Source organism: Hibiscus syriacus, unplaced genomic scaffold (assembly GCF_006381635.1).
Source record: "Hibiscus syriacus cultivar Baekdansim isolate YM2019G1 unplaced genomic scaffold, ASM638163v2 tig00110809_pilon, whole genome shotgun sequence".
Classification (NCBI taxonomy): domain Eukaryota; kingdom Viridiplantae; phylum Streptophyta; class Magnoliopsida; order Malvales; family Malvaceae; genus Hibiscus; species Hibiscus syriacus.
Window position 1 is genome coordinate 107,093 of NW_024062869.1, and position 10,888 is coordinate 117,980.

Sequence of the window (10,888 nt, forward strand, 5' to 3'; positions counted from 1 at the left end):
CGATTAACAATCGTTTATGCTCCAATCATGACCCTCCCCTCAAATCAGAATAAATTAACCGTCATCGATATACCAAAACCACTTATTCCCCTAAAAAATATTAAACATTAATTTATAAAGATAATTGCATAATATAATCGTGTAATGTTCTAAGTGGATGTCAAGTTTAAGGTGCTTAAAGCGGCGGCTTCTTTTCTCACTACTAGCTTTTGTCATTTCATGTGCTAAGTGCTAACCCAAGTATTTATATTGGATTATTATCTATGGAGTATTTATATTGGATTTATAGGTGGACAAAATTATTATTATAATTATATATTTAATAAATATATATATATATATATCAATTTATATAGGTATGGAATATTTTTAAAAGATAACTATTTAAAGATAGATGCCTCGTAATTATATTTAAGGTTGACTACATGATTGATCACTTATATTTGTATCTTATCTACTTTTTCTCATTGATTTTAAAAAATATAATATATGATTACTTTTATTTTTATTTAATTAAGATGTAGTTACCATGAGTTAACTCCGGTTGATAGTTAACAGATTAGATGATGTGACAGTTAAATATTTTAGTATAATCACATATTTGATCCCTATTATTTACATATCCTCTTAATTTAGTCATATTTTTAATAAATTAAAATAAATTTAATCTTTAAATTGAATGACTTCACACCATTTAATCTATTATTTTAACATAATATATATATATATATATATAATTTATTAAAAATAAGAGTAAATTAAAAAAAAATATGTAAATAGCAGTGACCAAATGTGTGATTATACCAAAACATTTAACTACCACATCATTTAATATGTTAACTGTTAATGACAGTTAACTCGTGGTTACTACATTTTAATTAAATAAAAACGAAAATGATCATATATTATAATATTTTTAAATCAATGAAAAAAAGTAAACAAAACACATACATAAATAATAAATCATGTAATTGGCCCTTATATGTAGTATCATTTGAATTCATCGTACTTACTCAAAACATCATATTTGAATGAGTATAATTAACATGACATAACATAGTATCAAGGTTTATTTTATGAGTAATTCTGTCCTTGTATCTTCGGCTTCACGCGTGGGGCAGGGCAGAGTGAGAAATTCTATCGCAAAAGCAATGGCTGCTTTTCCTCGACAAAATTTAGCAACGCCCACCCACGACCATATTTTAATGATAGCAAAGGACGAAGAATCTTGTCAAATCAAATTACATACAAAATAGAATCTCTCTTTTGCTCGAGATCTAAGCTTGCATAAGATTGGTCTAATCATGCGACACACGGATGCCCTCCCCAATGCTGTCTCGTGCATTTTCTCATTGCGATGTAAAGTTTTGATTCCGGTTCGATAATCAACTTTTAGCATTGAACATATCCGTGGCTTAGTTTAGTAGTAGCGGTCTACTTTTATTATATAATATTAATATTTAATTTGTTCATAACTTGTTGGATCGTCTCTTGTAACAAATAATTCATGATCTTCCTAAAGGAATAATAACAGTATTACTAACTTCCAAAAATAATGCAATGGTCACGATTTGCATCTCCAAGATCCAAGGGCTTGCATGTAGCTAACATTGCCGACTATCATTCCAACGTGTCCTAATTATCATATAAGGCCCTCATATTACATACTTACATTCGTTTTACTTATTGTCCAGTTAATTCATTTGATTGTCGATTAAAATTATCTATAGATCAAGTTGAAGAAAACATTGATAGGGTACAAAATCCCAAATATTTTTATGAAAAGATAATCAAATTCAGATAAATTTCAATTTTTAGAATCGAAGAATTTACAACCCAACTCAAAGCTCTTTGTTTAACCCAATTCTAATCTAATCACCTCAAACCTTGGCCCAACTGATCCAAGTGAGGTCACTACTTGATTTGTCATGGTTCTAACCAACATTTGAATCTTGACCACAAAATTTGTGCTGTTACAAATTCGATCAAAATTAAAATGTTGAAGGACAAAGTATTTAAAAAAATAATTATTTAGTTAAACTTTATAAGGGTTTGTTTTCGTTTTGGTATTTAGAATATCGTGAGAAAAATTCCTCTGTTAATTCATAAAACCCTAATCTATTTCTTGTGGCCTAAGCTTATTCAGAAATAGAAATAGCGATGATGGGATAAAATTTCCAAACCATAGAAAACTCGTTCCACGTAACTCAGAAGAAAGCAACAAAGCTAGACTAGTCATTTTCTTATAATAAAAAGCTCATCCCCACTCCTGAGTCGACAGCTAATAATAGGTAGGGTCAAAATGAAATAAGTGTGTATAAGCCAGGGGTAGGGACAGAAAAGCGCGTCAAATGTGCTTGTGATATGGTCCTTTCTATTGCATATCACCCCACACGGCAACTGTGATGTACGAATGGAATTCGTCTGCCCCTTTTACTTTTATACGCCGCCTAACATCAGTAACAGTTATTTGGGTAAACTATACCAGAGACCACTCGACTATAGACCCTTTTCATTTTGACCACTATTTTTAAATTTTTGTCAATCAGACCACCCAACTATTTAAATGCATTCAATAAGAACACGAGCCGTTAACAGAAGTGCTGACGTGACAGTTAATAAAATTAGTATAATTACACATTTGATCACTGCTACTTATATATTATATCAATTTAGTCATAATTTTAAAAAATTAAAATAAATTTAATCTTAGAATCAGATGATGACACTTGTTGTCACCCGATTGAATGATTTAATTTATTTTAATTTAAATATTTAGTTTATATCAATCAAAGTTGTCACGTGTCACTCTCGGGGAATGAAAATTAAAGGCGTCAAATGAGGGTAATGGGATTCCACCTTGGGTTGTGTGGGTTGCGAAGAATAGCTTCAACCACCGGGACAAAGCTGATTCTTTGCCATAAAGTGAACTACATGTAATATATAACTTGTATCTTAGTTTAATTTTAAATTCTTAATGTCATATATATCTTAACTTAAATTCACACCTAATAAAATTGAATATATATTTTATTCTTAACTAAAATAAAAAAATATTTACCTTAACTTAAATATTTAAATTTTATTCTTATAATATTTTACAATTAAGATAAAAAAATATAGTTAAGATAAAAATAAAATATATTTTTAAATTAAAATAAGAATAAAATATATATTTTTAATTAAAATATAATATATTTTTAAGTTAATATAAGAATAAATAATATTTAATAATTTACGATAAAAATATAATATATTCAATAATTTAATAAATTATAAGTTATGATAAGATTAAAATATATATTTTTTAGTTAAGATAAAGAATAAAATATATTGAATAAGTTAAGAAAAAAATAAAATATATTTTTATTGTTAAGATGTGATTTTAAGTTAAGATACATTTAATATTAAGAATGTATTTAAATAGTTGAGTGGTCTGATTGACAAGAATTCAAAAATGGAGCTCAAAATGAAAAGGGATATAGTTGGGTGGTCTCTGTATAGTTTACCCTAATTACTGGAATTTATTTTTAGGTTCTTTTTGGCCATCATTTTTCTTTTATGTTTATGTTGAATTTTCATAAAATTTATTTGTTTATTATTAGTGAACACTACATTAAATTAAATTCTATTTAATAATCATTTTTGGTTAAATTTGTTACTATTATAAAAAATAGTATGTTATTAATTCATAATTAAATATAGAATTTAAATTGATCAAAAATTAATATATATCGTGTAAATTTTAGAAATATTTTTTATTGAATGAATCATATACAAATATAGAGTTCATCTGAAATTATATATGTATATGTATGTATACCATCTTCAAATATATTACTTAAATAAATAAAAATAAAGTAATTACGATTTATGTTGCATTAATATAATTATTTTAATATTTTTCATATTCATGGGTGTTTATTCTTAGGTTCTTTTTGGTTATAATTTATCTTTTTATGCTTATATTGCATTTTCATATAATTTATTTATTTATTTATTTATTATTAGTGGAAATTATTTTAAATTAAGTTTAATTTAATAATAATTTCTTGTTAATTTTGTTACTAGTGTAAAAAAATTGTGTTATTAATTCATAGTTAAATATAGAATTTAAATTGGTTAAAAAAGTAATATGTATAGTGTAAATTTTAAAAATATGTTTTGAATGAATTATATACAAATATTGAGTTCATCTGAAATTATATATATGTATTGTATCTTCAAATATACTACTTAAATAAAACTAAAGTAATTCTAATTTTAACTTAATCATTAAATAAATATATGATTTACACCATGATAGTTAATTATGTATTAATATGAGTTCAATCGGTCTTAAACTAGTATTAAGTAGTTTAAGTTATATTTCTATAAAAGTTTTAGTGTGCTGTGTTCTAGTTTTCATTCTTTATTGGTGTCCCATTCTTTACAGTGATAAACCCATGATTTTATGTTAGGGAATAAACCTCTAAAATTTTAAGAGATTGTGAATTTACAAAATTTCAGGGAGACGAAAACATAATTTAATAGAAAATATATAAGAAAAAAATATAAAATATATAATAATTTTAAAATTTAAGGGGCGCCTATCCCCACCCTCCCCCTCAACCCATCGAGGACTCTATGATCCTTTCACTAAATAACGTCATGTGATTATAGTATTTATCGATTTCATATTTATGTTTGGTGTGTTATATGTTAATGTATTTATTCGATTTTATGTACTTATACAATATAATATTAACCAAAATAAATTAAAACACATAAAACGATCAAAACACTCGAACATACTAAAATTTGATCAAAACATAATTCAAACTACTTATTTAAGAACAATTGAGCTCATATTAGTACAAAATTAACTATCATGGTTAGAACCATATATATTTATTTAATGATTTAGTTAAAATTGTAATTACTTTATTTTTATTTATTTAAGTAATATATTTGAAGATGTTATATATATATATATATATATAATTTCATATGAACTTGATATTTGTATATGATTCATTCAAAAATATTTTTAAGATTTACAAGATATATATTCATTGTTAATCAATTTAAAATTCTATATTTAATTATGAATTAATAACATAATATTTTTTATAATAGTAATAAAATTAACCAAAAATTATTATTAAATATAATTTAATTTAAAGTAGTGTCCACTAATAATAGACAAATAAATTATATGAAAATTCAACATAAACATAAAAGAAAATTAACGGTAAAAAAAGCCTAAAAATAAATATCGATAAATATAAAAAAATAGTAAAATAATTATTACTAAAGCTACGCGGCGTGTAAAAGTAAAGAGGCATGCAGCGGGCATTAAAAGGAGTTGACGAATTCGGACAAATAATTAATAATAACGTGCTTAACGGTCAACAAAATGTAAACTCCCAAGTCTCAAGAGTACTTGGTGCGAAGCTTCACCCATAAATGTAAATTTCTCTGCTCTTCATACACGACTATTTATGTGTGAACATACAGTGGCAATCTATTGAACAAAAAAGGAGGCAATCCTTTACGTAGATTGAGAGAGATGGCCACATTATCGAATGAAACCGTACAACATTTCACCCTTTGTTGCCATCCGTTAACAGAAGTATCGGCCGACACGGAGTTCCTCTGCGGAGGTTGCCGGACTCTCGGTTCCGGGACAAGGTTTAGATGTGAACCATGCGGTTTAGATCTCCATCATCACTGTGCCGACTGCCCTACGGAAATCTCTTCTTTTATGCACCAGCATAGTCTCCAACTAGTCGGTTGCAAGACAGACCGTGTGTGCGACTTGTGTGACGACCCTGTGGAAGGACTTTTCTATAGGTGCGAGCTATGTGATTTCAATGTGCATCCTATTTGTACACAATTGCCTCAATATACAAGGCATGCAATGCACAATAAGGATCATCTTCTGTGGCTGGAAATATCGGTGCCCATCGGGTGCATGGTCTGTAAAGAAATGTGTTCGTCGTGGCGTTATAGATGTAAGGATTGCAGCTTCCATCTTCACCTTGACTGTATTTTAGCACCTTGCGAGGAGGAAAGGACTCGATCGTTGGGAACAATAGCTCCACCACCACCATCAGCTTGGCCGCCTGCTTATAATTGTGGTTACGGCTATGGCGGTATACCTCCTCCTCCTCAGAACATTGTACATCCTCCATTTCCTCCTCATGTTCATGGTTATGGGGGCATACCTCTTCCTCCCCAGCACTTTGCACATCCTTCATTTCCTCCTCATGTTCATGGTTATGGGGGCATTCCTCCTCCTCCCCAGTACTTTTCACATCCTTCATCTACTCCTCATGTTCATGGTTATTGGGGCATAGCTCCTCCTCCTCAGTACTTTGCTCAAACTTCATTTCCTCCTCATGATCATGGCAATGGAAGCATAGCTCCTCCTCCTCAGCACTTTGCACAAACTTCATTTCCTCCTCAAGGTCATGGCTATGGAGCCCCCTATAGCAATCATGCTCAAAGTAGTGGCGATCAAGTTGGGGGACATGGTGGAAAGGTTCTGAAGCGAATCTACGCTATTGTTCAGAGTCTGGCTCTTGGTGTGTCTTGCAACTTGATAGCTGGAATCTTGGTCTCATGATCATTGGGCTCAAGGTAGCTTACGGTTTTCAGTTGTTTTTCTTTGTGGTTTACTTTTCTTTCAAGGTCAAAAAAATAAGGCTATCAGACAAAAAAAAAAAAGAAGTCGGCGGTAGAGAGTTATGTGATCTGTTAAAGAAGTATTCAACATTTTAATACCAGAAATTAGGGATAAAATTCAAATAACCATCAACTTAAGTTATTTAATCCTGTCTTGACAATGCAATGCATGGTGTGTCTCAATTGTTTAGCAGTATAATATCAATTCAAGTGGATTTTCCTTTTTCCGATTAGTTTTCCTCAAATTATTTTCAATGTCGATATTTAATTTCTATAGTTTAATTCAGTTAAAACATTGACACGCCGACTTATTCTTATTAAGTAAATATTTAAAAAATTAAATACCATTCCATAATTATCCATTTTAAGAACTTAATTTTAGTTATAATTTTAATGTCATGACATCTCAATTATATATATATATTATTTTTTACATCATCTTTCTCTTTCTCCCCATTTTTAATTAATTTTATTCCATCTTAAACTTACGAGGATAAAATAAAATTGAACCTAAGTCTCTTGCATTACACTCAACCTTTGAGTTAGCACGAACCAACTTACCACAGTGGTTTACAGAATCTTTGTTGTTTATAGATGATATGAGTTCGAGCATTAGTGACTGCAGTAAGATGATTGAGCGTTCATTATCAAATGGTTGAGAGTATTTAGAACATATATCACTTTGTAATCACCTCAGTTTAATAAAAAATGATTGAGAGTATTTAGAATATATACCACTTTGTAATTACCTTAGTTTACTAAAAAAACCATTGAGTTATGCTAGACATTTGAGTTAATTTCACCATATTTTATAATTAACTTTTATAATGGTATTACCACGAAATTAATATTTTATGGTGATTATAAAATTTGAATGTGAGAAATTTTAAATTAATGATCGAAAGCATAGCCACTCAATTATATCACGAATCTATTTTTATTATATTGAAATTAATACTTGCTTATATAATTAAGTACTAAATTAAATAATATCTTTTACTTTATTTAAAAATTAAATAATTAAATAATTATGTACACATTTTTATAAAATTTATATTAAATCATTCTTAAAAGTATATTTTTAATATTATAAAAATATTTATTTAATTTTTAAAATTATATTATTTATTTATTTATTTTAAATACTATTATTTTAAATTATTTATTTAATTTTAAATAATATTATACAAAACCAAAGTGATAGATGAATACTAAACGTATAGTCTAACCTAAATTTTCAAAAATTTAATATATAATATTATTTCAAGTAAATAAATAATAAATTAATTTTTTTTAATTTAGTAATGATATAAGTATTAAGTTTTGTATAATAAAAAAAATCATACTATAGTTGAATGGTTAAGCTTTCGATCATTAATTTAAAGTCTCTCGTATTTGAATCTTATAATCATAGTTGAGTGGCTAAGTTTTGTATAATTATAGTGAATTCCGCCCGCTTAAGCCCTAATTTGTCCTAATTTATAATATTAAATAAGTATTAATAAATAATTTATTAGCAATATTATTTCAAGTAAATAAATAACGTGATTCAAAAATTAAATAAATATTCTAAAATATTTTTGTAATATTATAATTATAATTTTTAGAATGATTTAATACAAATTTTATAAAATACATAATTATTTTTATTTCTAAATAAAATAAAATATTTTTTTTTTTAAATTTAGTAATGATATAAGTAAGTATTAAGTTTTGTATAATAAAAAAAATCACACTATAGTTGAGTGGCTAAGCTTTCGATCATTAATTTAAAGTCTCTCGTATTTGAATCTTATAATCATCGAAAAATATTTATTTGTGGCAATGTCTTTATATAAATTAAATATAAAATGTGATAATTAAATTTAAAGGACAAACTTTGGCCAATGATTAGTGTCATGCAACGCATGAAAGAGATAGGTTCAATTTATATTGCGAGTAAGAATGAAAATGTCGACAGGTAGGATCTCTCGAAGACCAACCACAAGGTACTCTAACTTCTCCACCTGATTTCCCGTCAGCAGTTGCAACTTTGAAGTCAGGAGAGGATCAAAGTTTGTTAATTTTTTCTTATTTAAATATTTGAATTGTAAATAAATTTAAAAGACATTTGTCAATGTGTTGGGTATAAAAAAGATTTGATCGTTGAGTGTATATTAAAAACAGTGTTAACAATCTGTTTAAATATGAAATCGTTATATACATAGCTAGTTTGAGTAGAGGCATCGAAGAAATCAAAAATTAGGATCGTTGATGGGAATATTATATTATGAAGATTTCCACTAAAAAACTGAGCCTAGATTCCCAACTTTGATGGGGGTTTGACAAAAGCAGGGAGCAACTGATTTTGATGAGTATAAATATACGCGGCCGCCAAATGTCGCATGTATATCCATTAACAGTTTGCAGAACATCATAGGAAGACGAAGGTTGCAGCCATGGACGCCATTGATTCTTTCATGCCATACTTTCTCCACTTGGTAGTTCTGTACGTGTCCGTCGTCGTCATTTACTTGCTTTACAAATACAAATCCAACGGCGGCGGGGCCACCCCCAAACCCAATCTTCCTCCTGGTAGAAAGGGTCTTCCATACATCGGTGAAACCTTGGATTATGTGTTGGCGTCCAGATGGGGCACTCCTGAGAAATTCATAACCGATAGAACTTCCAAATATTCACCCGATGTGTTCCGCAATCGTTGCTCTGAGAAAACACGGCCATCTTTTGCGGCGCGCCCAAAACAAATACGTCACTTCATGGTGGCCCGATTCCATCAAGAAAGCTCTCATGGATCCGGCTAGTGTCGACAATTCTTCCAAGGAAGAATTCACCAAACTTCGAGCCTATCTACCTCCTTTTCTCAAGCCCGAGTCCTTACAACATTATATACCAGTGATAGATACAATGGCGAAAGAGCACCTGAATCAACACTGGTTCCCTTATAATGAAGTCAGTTTTCCCGCTCTCAAAGAAGTACACATTTGCAATTGCCTGTCGTCTTTTCACGAGCGTCACTGATCCAGACGAGATCGAGAACTTCTCAAAGCCGTTTGCACTTGCAACACCCGGTCTCATATCGGTGCCCATTGATGTTCCGGGTACAACATTCAACCGCGCGGTGAAAGCCGGGAGGCAGATTCGGCAACAGCTCTTAGCCCTCATCACGAAGAAGAAAAAGGAGATAATAGAGAAGGGAAAAATAGAGGCATCAGACTTGGTTGATAGCATGTTGATGGATGGAATGACGGAGGCAACAAGATTTTTGGCTTCTTCATTGCCAGCCATGACACCACAAGCACTGCCATCACCTTCCTTGTCAGCTGTCTCTCGGATCATCCCGACGTATATAACAGTGTCCTTCCATGTCGATGAATTTTAATTGTTAAGCACCAACAATTAGGTGGATAAATTAGGTTGTAAACTGCAGAGCAAATGGTGTTTTAAGAGGGAAAGAGGGAGGGGATGAGGCGTTGAGATGGGAAGATATACAGAAGATGAAGTATACGTGGTGCGTTGCATGCGAAGTAATGAGGCTGGCTCCACCTGCTAGTGGTTCTCTTAGAGAGGCCATTTCCGACTACACTTATGCTGGATATACCATTCCAAAGGGCTGGAAGGTAATTAATGCCCATATATGCTGGATATACCTTTTAAATTAATTATGTAATAAATCTTTTTAAGTTTTGCTGTTTTGTGACACGTGTGATAATAAATTCCGAAGATAAGTTGAAGAGCAATACATTTCTATGTTTTGTATTCACATACTCGATTGAAATTTCAACATTACATGGTCCTGTCAATGGATTTAGATCAATTAATTGGGGCAACCAATGTGGGTATAGCCATAGGCTAATAATTTCGAATGTTGTTTAAACTTATTTTAACAAAAGAAATGATCCTAAACCAATCACAAAGCCAAATGATGAAATGGAGAAGAGAGCATAGGGTACCAAAAAAGGCCAAAACTTTGGTGTCTCCTTGGAACCGACTGATCCATTTACGAATGGGGCACTCCATTTCAATTCACGCCATGCATTATACGGCTCTACCCCACTCCCATGTGAGACCATCCCCTTCGGCTTTCATGTCCCCTTTTTGAAAGGAATCGCATATATTTTCACTGAATGCATTGTCAAGCCACTAACCTAGTAAATAACCCCTCTCAATGGGGGTAGAGGTGGATACAACGAACTCCGTATCTCTTTTTACATGAAATAAA

At 30.2% G+C, this 10,888-nt stretch overlaps 1 pseudogene; it reads left to right on the plus strand.

Moving 5' to 3' along the window:
• Nucleotides 1-9,066: 9,066 nt before the first annotated feature.
• LOC120141410 lies at nucleotides 9,067-10,487 on the plus strand (annotated as a pseudogene).
• The last annotated feature ends 401 nt before the right edge of the window (nucleotides 10,488-10,888 follow it).